The following is a 15,508-nucleotide window of genomic DNA, read 5'->3' on the forward strand; positions in this document are numbered from 1 at the left end:
AATTTCCCAATGGGACGGAGAGGCCAATAGCATTTGCCTCAAGGTCGTTAACTACAGCCGAAAGAAACTATGCGCAAATCGACAGGGAGGCCCTCAGTCTGGTGTGGGGTGTAAAAAAATTCCACCACTACCTGCATGGGCAACGTTTCACACTACTGATGGATCATCAACCATTGGTGTCGATATTTAATCCAACAAAAGGGGTGCCCCGATGATGGCCCAAAGGCTACAGAGATGGTCACTGTTCTTAGGAGCACACCAGTACCTTATCGAATATAATGGTACCAAACAGCATGGCAATGCGGATGGCCTGTCGCGGCTACCCTTGCCTGCCGAGATCGAAGAGATAGTACAGGACCCCGTGGAAATATATCATACGGCTGTTATGGAACACTTGCCCATCACCAGCCAATGTATCGAGCGGGAAACACGGAACGACCCGACATTGGCAAGGGTTTACGAGTTAACCGTGAAAGGCTGGCCGGCGCAGGGTGACGCATCATTGCCGGCGTTTTCGGCAAGGAAGGACCAGTTGTCCGTTTGCCGGGACACATTGATGTGCAGAGCCAGGGTGGTGGTCCCTCAAAAATTACAACATAAAGTGTTGCAGGACTTACACGAAAGTCATCTGGGGGGTGTCAAAATGAAAAGCCTCGCCAGAGCCTACGTCTGGTGGCCCGGCATTGACAGGGACATTGAGGAAGTAGCAAAAGCGTGCCAAGGGTGCCAGATGGTACAGAACGTACCACCACAAGCCCCACTACATCCGTGGGAGTGGCCCTCAACGCCGTGGCAAAGGATCCACGTGGACTTCGCTGGCCCCTTCCTGGATGCGATGTTCCTTATTGTAGTGGACGCCCATTCAAAATGGCCGGAGGTCATAAAGATGTCATCAACGACAGCCGAAAAGACGGTCGCAGTCTTAAGGACCATTTTTGCCCGAAACGGGGTGCCCGAGCAAGTCTGTTCGGACAATGGGCCACAATTTGTGGCAGAAGAATTTCAAGCATTCCTAAAATAGAATGGAGTGCGACATTATACGTCCGCACCATATCATCCGGCTACAAATGGGCTGGCAGAGCGCTTTGTACAGACTTTTAAAAAGGCCATCAAGGCGATGGGGGAGGAAAGGTTGCCACTACAACACAAGGTGGACAACTTCCTATTCGCATACCGTAATGCTGCACATACGGTGACCAACCAGGTCCCCGCCGTCATGTTCTTTAATAGAAGGTTAAGGTCTCGCCTTGAATTGCTCAGACCAAACATTCGGAGAGATGTGGAAAGCCGAGTATTTCGTAGGGCTCCTGACAGACAGACACAGAGCTTCGAGGTGGGGCAGCAAGTGTTGGCCCGTGATTATCGGAATGAAAAGTGGCGGTCTGGTACGATAAAGGCCCGCCAGGGACCCTTGATGTACACAGTTGAGACAGGGGAAGGCATAATCAGACGACATGCTGATCAACTTGTGGAGTCCAGAAACCCAGCTGATTCACTACCTCAAACGTCTCAGCACATTGTTACAGCGGAATCACGGCCCAGCTCGTCGTTACAGAGGGCTCAGGATTGCGAGGAGTTCAGCACTCCAGTGATCTCCACGGCACAGGATGTGCCATCAGACACCGACGAGTCCAGCGATGAAGGGGTGACGGAAGTACCGCCGCCTACACCGAGACCGACTAGAGAAAGACGTTATCCTAGTCGAGATAGGAGGCCTCCTCAGAGACTGAATCTATAACATGTTTCTGTTTATATATATATAAGTAGACAACCCTTGATGTAAATATGTTATGTATATTGTGTTACCAAATGTTATTAGCCTAGTTATGGGGCATCTATTGACTTAATTGCACGGGTACGTTTTAATTAAAAGGGGAGGAATGTTGTGTATGTAATAGGTATGTTACTTTAAACCTATGGCCAGGGCAGCACTACTTTGTAGGGCGTAGTGATACCGTAGTACCACTCCTGGCCATAGGGGTATAAATAGTACTGTGGGTACTGATCTCCCCTCAGTTCCCGCCTGTTGGTATTAAGTAAAGACCTACGTTGAATCTTCCAAGCTGTCTCTTCATTATTGGATTAAGTATAGACACATACTTTACAGTCTGATGGCTGGAAATGATGCGGAACTCTCAGAAGTATCGGTCGGCAATATCCATCGACATAGCTGTCTGACAAGCTAAGTCAAAAGTCAAGTTAGGGGTTGTCAACAATTTACTTCTGATACGTTCATTTTTCAACCCACAAACAAAGCAGTCACACAAAGCTCGGTCCTGAAAGTTTCCGAAATGACAGTGAATGAATAGCTTTTTTAAAGCTACAATGTACTCACTGATACACTCGTCACTTAATTGATCACGTGTTCCAAAATGATAACTTTCAGCAATTTCTAGGGGCTCAGGACTGTCGTGCTATTCTAACTTGGTTAGGATCACCTTCAGTGGCGTGTCCTTTGGCTTGGTGGGAACAAACACATTTTTCAGGGTTTCATACACCTCTGGGTCTGCTTCAGTCAATAAAATAGTCCATTTCAATTCTAAAACTGTCTGGTTACGGTTTACATCATCGGGGACTTCAACAATACTATTTGCAGTGAAAAACATTCTAGCTCTCCACATACGCTCTGAAAGTCTCTCGGTCATGATGAAACTCACCCAAGTGCCCTGTTATTCCCATGGGTGTGGCCATCTGGGCTCTGGCAATGTCGACAGTTCAGCCACATGTGCTAGAAATTTACCTCGGACTTTTAAGTTTTTCTGCAAAATGAAGAACCTCTAACAGTCCCTCCGTCGGTTGGCAGCATTATCCTCCAACAAAAATTTCAGTTAGGGAATCTACAATTGCATCCTCATTGTCAATTGTGTGATATCTTGAGGCACAGCATATATATACAATAGCACAACATGGCTTCTGGTAAGAACTGTACTGCATATGGCTTTATTATTATATACATCAGTAGTCCATCAGATGGCTCTAATACATCATTTTCCACCCAAAACAGCACCCGTAGTGCCCAAACAATGGGTGTTACGCAATCAAATTTTTAGCCCTAAAAGTTCTGATATAAATCTTCCATTCTCATCAATCCCTTTCTCCCTCAGTTGCTGTGAATCATAGTCTGGTTCACTGTGCTCTAGTCAAAATGGTCGCATTGGTTACTCAGACTACTTGGAGGCAATCTGAGTGCTTTTACCTACTTACAGTCTTTTAGGTTGTTTTTCACCATATCCTCGTTCAAAGCCCTAAATGCCAATTTCTGAAAGTAGATTGCATCTCTTTTGAGCTGAGGTCTTTGCCCAAGTCGAGTGCATGGACCCAGGCTATAATAGTTATCCCACTTGCTGCAATTGAACAAGTTCATTTCCAAAATCAGGTGAAGTTACAAAGTACAGAAGATTAAACAAACATTAGAGTGGAAGACTACAAGGATTGATAAATATGGATCGATCATCAGGATCCTTTTTCAGTCCAGTCTTTTGGAATACAAATCAAAGCTCTCAGTAATGGCATACTGAACAGAATCAGTTCAGGCTTCTTGTGACACTTGATATCAGAGCCTTGTGTTGAATCATATCTCGAGTAGGGAGTTTCAGAGGAGCCGTGTAAACCAAATGCTCATGAAGTTATTTCGTTTGTACAGCTTCTGGACTCCAGGAAGAATGAAGGAACAGGAGGCAGACCCTTAATTCTTTGTCTGCATAAAGCAATTTCTTTGCAGAAAGAAAACAGATGAATTTTAAAGATATTACCAAACAAAAAGTGCAATTGAATGACACTTCACACGTTTAGTTCTGCTAAAGCAAAACACATTTGAATCCGACATTACATAATGATAATGTTCATATAAACTATTCCTAATTCTGAATTCAATGGCTGGATCAATTGGTAGTCATATTTCATTAATAATGTGATTGTTTGTGATTATTGTGCCCCAGCAACTCAAAACACAGGCCTGTAATTTACATTTAGCAATTTAACCGGATTATCAAATCTTGCTCCCCAAGAGCAAAGGTTATCTGAACTGCCTTGAAATGAAATAAAGAGTCCAGTCAGCATTTTAACTCTTATATACTGTATATAAGAATACTACTGCACTAGTATTTCTATACACTTGTAGCACTAATTTAATGATCTTGGGTAATAATTACCATTATGGAGGAGAAAATAGCTATGATTAATTGGTAAAGAGTTAACAAAAGATCTGAAAAAGAGAAAGAAATAAAATTGAATGGATAAAATAAAGGCAAAATAAAAGAAAGACATAAAGGAGTGTTGCTATGAATTGCTGAGGGACAACACACACATAAGATCACCTGATTTGTTGCCAAGGTGACCTTCCTTCTGATAAGCAATGATGGTGTAGCTAAGATATTGAGCTCAACATTTTTTTAGTTTGGGGTTGAGTAACCATTAGTCACCATTTGTCCTATTAACTCTGGTTCCTCAAAATTAATTTTGACTCCTTGCGCTCCTTTTCTTCCCCATTTTCTCTTATCTTCACCCTTGACAACCTACTCATTGCTTGTGCCAGTCAACATGTAATTCTGAACTACAAATCTCACTTTAGTACAGCTGGGACTGGCAGGATGGAGAGAGAAGCAATATAATATTAACAGAATGTCAGAGAGAGATATAGCGAGTTCTGTTTGCCAGCCAGCCTCCAGCATGTGTTGTTCTGAGTATATGACAAGTAAACAAAAGCAAGGAGCAAAGTCTGAAGAGAGAGAAGTTCAAATTTCAAAAGTTTAATCAGATTTGCTCAACCTTTTCAAGAAGGTAATCCTTATTGATACCCAACTTAAGGAAAGGTGAAAAAAGGTGATGTTTGAGGGTACACAGTGCAAGATAGGGTGCGAGCTGCCAAATAATAGAATACAGCACAGACAATGGAGAGATATTCTGATCTAATTAGAGTCCTTTGTTCTTTTTGATTGAACAAAAATCTACTCTTATTCTAATTATAGCTGAGTCTTTTGAATTTAGTTTTTATTTCAGATATTGAATCCGCAATTATTTTCTAACCAAACACGATCAATTTAGCAGATTAGTCTTAATGTCTCCAGAATTATCTTTTTGGGGATTAACTAGTGCAGTTCAATTTTGCAGCAAAGAATACATCAGAAAAAATTATGCTTCATAATATGCAGGGTACTGAAGCTAGAACAAGGAACAAAGCAATAATATGTTCTATATATACTGCACTGATTTGCAGATATTGGGAATTGATCTTAAGTTACTCACCTTAAGGGCAGCACGGTGGCATAGTGGTTAGCATTGTTGCCTCACAGCGCCAGGGACCCGGGTTCGAATCCGGCCTCGGGTGACTGTCTGTGTGGAGTTTGCACATTCTCCCCGTGTTTGCGTGGGTTTGCTCCGGTTTCCTCCCACAGTCCAAAGATGTGTGGGTTAGGTTGATTGGCTATGATAAATTGACCCTTAGTGTTAGGGGGATTAAATACATGGGGTTACGGGGATAGGGTGGGATACGTGTTGGTGTAGGGGTTACGGGGATTGGGTGGGATATGTGTCGGTGCAGGCTCGATGGGCCGAAATGGCCTCTATCTGCACTGTGGGGTTTCTGTGATTCCAGGCTTACTTTTGGTCTTTGATTTTAAGACTTCAAATTTGCTGAAAAAGTGGGTGAATATCTCAGAGAATTGATGAAGAAGGATGTTGTAAGGGCAGTAACTTGGAAGGGTCTCTGACTGAAAGGAACCCCTGGAATGGTCAACCCAAGTACTGTAATGATCCTGGATAATGTAAAAGGAGGTAAAAGAACTGCATTCTGAGAAATGTTCTTGGAGTCTACAGCTTAACAGTCCCTGGAGTTAGAATAGAGGGAAGAAAGGACTGCTGATAATCCCTCAGTGAATATATAGGAACATAGGAACTTAGGAATTAGGAGCAGGAGTAGGCCATACAGTCCCTCAAGCCTGCTCTGCGATTCAATAAGATCATGGCTGATCTTCGACCCCAATTGCACTTTCCTGCCCAATCCCCATATCCCTTGATTCCCCTAGAGTCCAAAGAACGATCTATCTCAGCCTTGAATATATTCAATGAATCAGCATTCACAGCCCGTTGGGGCAGAGAATTCCAAAGATACACAAACCTCTGAGTGAAGAAATTCCTCCTTACCTCAGTCTTAAATGGCCGACCCCTTACCCTGAGACTATACCCCTTAGTTCAAGACTCACCAGCCAGGGGAACAACTACTCAGCATCTACCCTGTTAATCCCCCTCAGAATCCTGTATGTTTCAATGTCATCACCTCTCATTTTCCTAAACTCCAGAGAGTGTAGGCCCAATCTACTCAATCTCTCATCATAGGACAGCCCTCTCATCCCAGGAATCAATCTAGTGAACCTATGTTGCACTGCCTCTAAGGCAAGTATATCCTTCCTCAGATAAGGAGAACTAAACTGTGCAGAGTACTCAAGGTGTGGTCTCACCAAAGCCCTAAATAATTGTAGCAAGACTTTCTTACTCTTGTACTCCAACCCCCTTGCAGTAAAGGCCAACATGCCATTTCCCTTCCTAATTGCTTGCTGTACCTGTATGTTAACTCTCTGGGCTGGATTTTACTTACCGAGATGAGTTGGGGGCAGGACTGCTGCCTTCCGGGTTCTAGTCCCGCCCCCAGCGACATCTGACGAACAGACGCTATTTTGCCCTGATTGGCCTTGCCAGCCAGTTAAGGGAAAGCCGGTGTCAGGTGACGTCAGTTGATGACGCTTCATCTGCTGGTTTTCTTAAAGGCGTATGCACCACACTTATTTGACAGATGACTTGTCAGTGTTTGACAGCATTAAGGTGCTGTCATACACTGACAATCACTGTCCAAAGGTGAGCCCTTGTACCCAGACTCTCCAATGGCTCTCTCCTTAGGATAAAGCAGATGGCAGCTGTAGTTGAGATTGCAGAAGCCATCTGTCACTTCGCCCGATGAGATGAGGCTACACAAACACTTCACAGCTTGTCACCTGCAGAAACATCTAAACACATTAAAAATTATTTTCATAACATTTCCTTACCTCTGATAATAACCATTGTCTCATTGCATCCTTCAAACCACTTCTGCAGCTGTCATCCAAACACCAACATAACAACAGACCCACAGCACACCTCACTTACCCTGGCGGGGTTCCCCGACATCGCGAAGCCCGCAGCAGCAGTTGAAAAATTGGGAAAAGCCTCTTAACTGCCTGTTAACTACCTGATAACAGGCAGTTAAGTGGCTATAATCCTCTTCCCACTGCTAGGAGTCGGGTCCCTACGCAAATCGGGGACCAGACTCCCGGGAAGATTGGTTGGAGGTGGGCTGGGAGCAGGTTCCGGACCCGCTCCCATTCTTTTTGACTTTCCCAGCAGTCCCGCCTCCAAACCCGCCTCCTCAGGGCTGGTAAAATCCAGCCCTCTGTGTTTCCTGTACAAGGACACCTAAATCCCTATGAACACCAACATTTAATAGTTTCTCACCATTAAAGAAATATTCTGTTTTTGTATTTTGACCTACCAAAGTGAATAACCTCACATTTCCTCACATTATAGTCCATCTGCCACCTTATTGCCCACTTACTTAACCCGTCTATATCCCTTTGCAGGTTCTTTGTATCCCCCTCACAGCTTACTTTCCCACTTAGCTTTGTATTGTTAGCAATCTTGGATACAATACAATCAGTCCCTTCATCTAAATCATTGATATAGATTGTAAGTAGCTGAGGCCCAATTCTTGCGGCACTGATCCTTGCGGCACCCCACTAGTTACAACCTGCCAATCTGAAAATGGCCTGTTTATCCCTACTCTCTGTTTTCTGTCCGTTAACCAATCCTCTATCCATGCTAATATAATACCCCCAATGCCATGAGCCCTTATCTTACATAAGAAGTAGGAACAGGAGTAGGCCATACGGCCCCTCGGGCCTGCTCCGCCATTCAATAGGATCATGGCTGATCCAAACCTAGACTCACGTCCACTTCCCTGCCCTCTCCCCGTAACCCCTTATTCCCTTATCAGCTAGGAAACTGTCTATCTCCGTTTTAAATTTATTTAATGTCGCAGCTTCCACAACTCTCTGAGGTAGTAAATTCCATAGATTTACTACCCTCTGAGTGAAGAAGTTTCTCCTCATTTCAGTTTTGAAAGGGCAGCCCCCTATTCTAAGATTATGCCCCCTAATTCTAGTCTCACCCATCAGTGGAAACATCCTCACCGCATCTACCCGATCAAGGCCCCTCACAATCTTATATGTTTCGATAAGATCGCCTCTCATTCTCCTGAATTCCAATGAGTAGAGGCCCAACCTACTCAACCTTTCCTCATAAGTCAACCCCCTCATCTCCAGAATCAACCGAGTGAACCTTCTCTGAACTGCCTTGAGAGCAAGTATATCTTTTCTTAAATATGGAAACCAAAACTGTACACAGTATTCCAGGTGTGGCCTCACCAGTACCCTATATAACTGCAGCAAGACTTCCCTGCTTTTATCTTGAGTAACAACCTTTTATGTGGCACCTTATCAAATATACTACATCCACTGGTTCCCCTTTATCTACCCTGCTTGTTAATCCTCAAAAAACTCTAATAAATTTGTCAAACACGATTTCCCTTTCATAAAGCCATGTTGACTCTGCCTAATTATATTATGATTTTCTAAGTGCCCTGTTATCCCTTCCTTAATAATGGATTCAAGCATTTTCCCGACAACTGATGTCAGGCTAACTGGCCTGTAGTTCCCTGTTTTCTCCCTCCCTCCTTTCTTGAATAGCGGGATTACATTTGCTACCTTCTAATCCGCCAGGACCATTCCTGAATCTAGGGAATTTTGGAAGATCTCTACCAATACATCCATTTTCTCTGCAGCCACCTCTTTTAGAATGCTAGGATGTAGGCCATCAGGTCATGGGGATTTGTTGAATTTTAGTCTTGTTTTCTCAAGTACTTTTTCTCTACTGATATTAATTACTTTAACTTCTTGGTTCCACACTATTTTTGGTATGCTTTTTGTGTCTTCTGCTGTGAAGACAGATAGAAAATATTTGTTTAAAGTCTCTGCCATTTCTTTATTCCCCATTATAATTTCAGGGGGGTGATTTTGTCCATGGGGGCGTGTTGGAGACGGGACTGCTGCTTGTCGGGTTTCAGTCTGCCTCCATCGACTTGTGGCCAACCCACACTATTTTCCCTTGATTGACTTTGTTAAGCCCGCCCAGCAGGCTTAGCAGGTCAATTAAGGGGAGCTGGTTACAGAGAACATCAGCGTATGATGTTTCATCTGTCAAAAAATTTTGACAGAAGAATTGTCATCGTTTGACAGCTCTGTGAAGCTGTCAAACACTGACATTCTCTGTTGTTTGATGAGTTCTTGTATTCAAGACTCATCAAACCTCTTTTGTGAGCAGAAATTAGTTGGTTGTTGCATCGGAGAATGCAGCAGCCATCTGTCATCTCTGCCGGTGAGATGCGAGAGTCTCCGCACCCCCAACTGTTGAAGCCTGCAGGAAGAAACAAAGGTAAGTAAACATTTTCTATCACTTTCCACTCACCTCTCATACTTACCACTACACACTTGCACCCATTACTTACCTCCACAGTGCACTTTTGCAGCCTTCTGACCCCCGCAGACCCACTGCTCACCGTGGTGACCCTGGCAGGGTTTCCTGACATCGGGAAGCCTGCGCCTCTGGTGGGAAAATGGGGATAATCCTATTAACGGCCTGTTAACTACCTGTTAACCGGCAGTTAAGTGGCTGTAATCCCCTTCCCGCCTACAGGAGACGGGACCTGGCGCAGGTCGGCTACCCGCCTCCTGGGAAGATGGCACAGAGGCGGGTTGGGGGTGGGGTGGGTACCCGCCCCCAGATTCTGCCATTTTCCCGGCAGTCCCACCTCCAAGTCCGCCTCCCCAGGGCTGGCAAAATCGCCCCCACCTGTCTCAGCCTCCAAGGGACCAACTCTTACTTTTGTTACTCTCTTCCTTGTAGAAGCTCTTACAATCTGTTTTTATATTTCTTGCTAGTTTACTCTCATATTCTACTTTCCCCCTTTATATCAATTTTGTGGTCATCCTTTGTTGGTTTCTAAAGCTCTCCCAATCCTCAGGCTTCCTGCTATTCTTTGCAACATTATAAGCCGCTTCTTTTAATCTAATTCTATCCTTAACTTCTTTAGTTAGCCATGGATGGATCACTTTTCCCTTGGAGTTTTTATTTCTCAATATAATGTATATTTGTTGAGAGTTTTGGAATATTTCTTTAAATGTTTGCCACTGCTTATCTACCGTCATACATTTTAATCTGATTTCCCAATCTACCTTCGTGAATTTGCCCCTCATACCTATGTAATTGGCTTTATGTAAGTTTAAGACTATAGTTTTGTACTTAAGTATATCACTCTCAAACGCAATGTGAAATTCTATTATATCATGATCACTTTTCCCCAGAGGATGCTTTACTATGAGATTATTAATACAAGATCTAAAATAACCTGTTCCCTGGCTGGTTCCACAACATATTCTTTTGGTCACTAAGTCTACGTTGAGATGCTTTCTAACCAAAATACATTCGAGAAGCACATATTTTCAATTCTGCAACAGCAAAGGAAATCCTTACTAACATAATTCGAATTTCAATAGAGATATTTATATTCTTTACTGATTAGTAAGCTCTCCTCCTTCCCCAATCATTTATATTGGATCTATTTTATTAGGACACAGATCCAAAGAAATGATGCCAGGAATGAGCCTTCCCAGCTCTCACCACTGTCATTCTACTCCCACTACTTGGGAACAGTACATGCTGCTGTAAGGAGGACAACAATATGTCCGTGGAAGAGTCCATTTTGAAGTTTTGAAAGGTAAGGAGGAGCAATCCAATTAGCCACTGTAATGTATGTACCTTTAAGGGGGGAACTACTTTCTACAGCTCATGTATACTGTAGTACCGGCAGTGACCACACCTGTATATAACGCTGAGTAGTAATCTGTTGTTTCAGTTGCAGTTTGAACCACATTGAGTAAACATCTGTTGAATCGTTCCCTGCAGTCTGTTGTCTGATTATTGAAGGACACAACATTAAGATACACGGACATAACAGTGGCGACGAGCAAGTTCGAACCTACCTGCAACTCTGCATCACCTCCCAGGGATTCGCTCCTGGAGAACAGTGGAAGAAGGTCGAGTCCAGAAGCACGGGCGTCGACCACAGGCAACCGCCCAGTCATCCAGCGGAGATTTGAGCATCGCAGGGGAGGCTGTCGAGAGCCAGGCTTGGCTTTCCAGTCACGGTGGTCCAGCGAAACGGGCTGGCAACAGGTACTGCGCAGACCCTTCCCGGACAGCGACGGGCTAGAGCCCGACCGAGCGGTACAGAAAAAGGCCGAGCAGCGTCGACGGGGGAGAGAGAGAGGGCAGAGCGCACAGGGCACAGCCGGTGTTCAGGACCAAGCGGCATCAACGGGGGAGAGAGGCGAGAGAGAGCAGAGCGCTGCCGATGTTCAAGGGCCGAGCAGCGTCAACGGGGGAGAGAGGCGCGCAGGAAAATGCGAGGCACTGCCATTGCCACGAGGACCGCAGAGAGCGGCGTTGGCAGCAGCGCAGGAGCAGCGCACGAAACCCACAGGGCATCGCCATTTGCCACGAGGACCGCCGAGAGCGGCGTTGGCAGCAGTGCGGGAGACACCATTTTAAGCCGCAGTGGGGAAGAAAGGAAAGCGCGGGAGACGCCATTTTAAGCCACTCTAACCACACCCAAAAATGCCGAAGAGTGGCAGTATCACAGCGTTTGACAATGAAGTCGAAGATTGGACGACATATGTCGAACGCATAGAAGTATACTGCAAGGCGAATGAAGTGCCAGATGACAAGAAAGCGCTGGTATTGTTGAATTCAATGGGTGCAAAAACGTATAGCTTACTACGAAACCTAGTAACCCCAGAGAAGCCAGTAGAAAAGGATTTTGAAAACATAGTGTCAATCCTACAGGACCACTTAAACCCCACACCGCTGCTGATAGCAGAAAGATTTAAGTTTCACAAAAGGAACCAGCATAAAGATGAAAGTAATGCTGAGTATTTAACGGAACTGCGCAAGCTATCGAAACACTGTCAGTTTGGAATGGGACTAGCAGATACCTTAAGGGACAAGTTTGTGTGTGGGCTTCAAAGTGAAGGAACCCAGAAACGGCTTTTATCTGAAAAGGACCTTATGCTGGAAAAGGCTTTCAGCATTGCGGTATCATATGAAGCAGCAGCAGGGGCGCTGCAGAGATACAACAGAGACCGCAAGAATATGGCACAAATGAAATATCATATGGAACAGAGAAGTGCTATCGCTGCGGCAGAACAACACAGGACCAGAATGATTGCTGGTTCAAAGACAAAGGCCCCGATTTTCGGGCAGCTGTAGGGCGGCTTTTCATGCGGCCGTGGTCCGAAAATCGCGGAAAAGGCGGGTCGGGACCCCCCCCGCCTGATTCCCCGCCCTGTCCGACTTTCGGACTGCCGTTTTCACGCGCCCCGCTTCAGTCCCGCCCGCCGCTGGCGGGACTGCTCGTCGGAGCACTAACAAGCAATTATCTGCTTGTTGAAGTGGATTTTCCCGTGCCGTTGTGACTTTGGGGCTTTCCCCACCTGAAACCCGCCTGTGGAGAACCCCGCCGATGAGAGCTGGCTTGAAAACAGCTGGCTTGCTTGCTTGCAGCAGCAGGTCACTGAGGGCTGAAGATATTTAAAGAGGCAGCATTTGCAGGCTGCAGGACCTTGTTGATCAAGGCTTGGGGGAACTATTTGAAGACTTAGGAGCAGCTGCAGAAAGTTGGAGCCTCACACACTTCTTCAGTGTGAGCTCCTGGGAAGCCCCTCTCACCACCCTAACTCAGGACCTCCTCAACCGAGGCATCTGCTAGAAGCATGGGAGACCTTTGGCACCTTCCCTTCCTGGCATTAGAGGATCTCCAACAGCAGAGGTGGCAGCAGCAGAACCAGGAACAGCAGGATGAGCACCAGGAGCACCAGTCTGCTGCTCACTCACCTGAAGCTGCACAGGCCAGAAGGGGCCAGCTCTTGGAAGTGGCTTGAGAACACCTTGCTGCACTTTAGGGGGCCAGTGGGACCCGTTTCTGCACTGGCAGTCCTACTCAGAAGGACTTCCATGAAGATCTGGTTTCTCTGTTCAACAGATGGCCAACGCTCCTCAAGAGATGTCATTCTCTTATGAGCACTCACAATGTTTCCCGTACCCTGGTGAGTTATCTCCTGCATGGAGGTTGCCAACCTTTCCATGGTGATGCGTTCATGCGCCAATGACTCCACAAATGCTCTGCTCATGGTCACTATGGACTTCTCCATTTGTTCAGCACTCGCAGCGACCCTGGAGACAAAACCTGCCAGAGACTCCTGCATCTGTGCATGGAGATGCATCACCTCTTCTCTTGCGGATGGACCCAGAGGCAGAGGGTCGTCATGCAGCACAGCTGAGCTGAGCTGGCAGAGTCCTGCGCCCTCCGACGAGGACTCTCCACTGCTGTCCCTGTCTCCAGAATCTGCTGAGGCTCACTTGTGAGCTGTGAAACACCAGGTGACAACACTACTCTATGTCCCGAAGGTCCCCCAGAGGTGTGAGTGTCTGCGCTGGTGCTGGGTGCGTTCTGCTGATGCTGCACCCTCAGAGGTTGGAGCTTCCTCTGAGGAGTCTGGCTGCACAGCCTCTTCCTCCTCCACAGTGAGGACGGGGGCTCTGGATGGTACTCACAGAATCACAGAAACCCCACAGTGCAGATAGAGGCCATTTCGGCCCATCGAGCCTGCACCGACACACATCCCACCCGATCCCCATAACCCCCACACCAACACATTTCCCACCCTATCCCCATAACCCCACTTATTTAATCCCCCTAACACTAAGGGTCAATTTATCATAGCCAATCAACCTAACCCGCACATCTTTGGACTGTGGGAGGAAACCGGAGCACCCGGAGGAAACCCACGCAAACACGGGGAGAATGTGCAAACTCCACACAGTCAGCCGAGGCTGGATTCGAACCCGGGTCCCTGGCGCTGTGAGGCAACAGTGCTAACCACTATGCCACCGTTCCTTTACTGTGGGGGAGTAAAGGAAGGAGTTAGAGATGTAATGCCAAGGTTCTTCTGGTGACTCCCAGCGAGTTGGCATCTGCTGACACCTGCATCCATGCAGCATTGGTCTCAGTGGGAGGCCTCTTCCTCCCTGACCTAGGGAAGAAGACCTCCCTGTGGGCCCTAACCTCATCCAATAATGCCTGCAGTGAAGCCTCGTCGAATTTGAAGGCAGCTGGGCCTCTGCCGCTGGCAGCAGCTGGTGCAGGCTCCTCTGCCATTGTGCAAGAGTGGTTGAGAAGCCTGTATTGATTTCTTTGTGGGTTCAATGATGAGACATTTATGAAAGAGAATGTCTTTTAATCTAAAGCTTGTTCAACTCTTTTAACAGCATTTACAGGAGACATCATGCTAGTGATGCATCTAGAACAAAACTGAAACTAAACCAAACTGCTTGTCTCTGTCACATGACCTCTGCTGGTCAGGCATAAGCAATCAATGCATGCTGGTAAGGCATCATAATCAAACAGGCAAATACCATTTCTATTTGCTGATATCATTACAAAGCCTGCAGAGGTGGAGAAGCTTGCTGGACACTTTGAAAGCACCACGAATGATGACATCATAGTGTGGGGATTTCTGACTCGAATTGGACAATTAGCAAGGCTTCCCACATGCTGGGAATTAATTGGCCACTTAAGGTAAAATTGCGTGGAGCTGGCTGACACTTTTTTATGTGTGTCAGAAACCCCACATTCAGGGAAATCCGACCATTCCCCACACAAGCCTAAAATCGGGGCCAAACTGTGCAGACAGTGTGGAAAAGTAGGACACATAGCACGAGCCTGCAGGTCGGGAAAGAAAACCAGCAATAAGAAACCGACCAAAGGGAAGTACAAGAAGGTACATAAGATAACGGAGAATAGTTCAGACGAAGAAAAGAGTGATAATGACTCCGAAAGCAGGGAACTGAGTTGTCTGAAACTACATAATGTGATCACAACGGAGGATCACCAAACCATTTGTGTCACTCTCAAGATAGCAGGAGTCCAGGTAAAGATGGAATTGGACACAGGATCAGCTCTAACAGTCATAAACCGATGGGACTACGAGCGGCTATTCTCACACCTACCCTTGAGAGACACAAAAATTATTTTGAAGACGTACACGGGGCAAAAAGTCTACCCCAAAGGAAAAATAAGGGTGACCGTTATATATAACAGTAAGGAAACACCAAAACTAGACCTGTATGTATTGCAAGATGGAGGACCACCATTACTGGGACGTGAATGGATCCGTAAAATACAACTGGATTGGCATTCCATACAGGCACTGACTGTGGCTGACAAAAAGGATGACGATGTCACACTTGGGCGACTGTCAAAGATCCTAACTGACACGAAAGGAGTGTTCCAGCAAGGACTCGGAACACT

The sequence above is a fragment of the Somniosus microcephalus genome, chromosome 10 (genome assembly GCF_052327205.1).
Source record: "Somniosus microcephalus isolate GS21.2 chromosome 10, FLI_Smic_1.0, whole genome shotgun sequence".
Classification (NCBI taxonomy): Eukaryota; Metazoa; Chordata; class Chondrichthyes; order Squaliformes; family Somniosidae; genus Somniosus; species Somniosus microcephalus.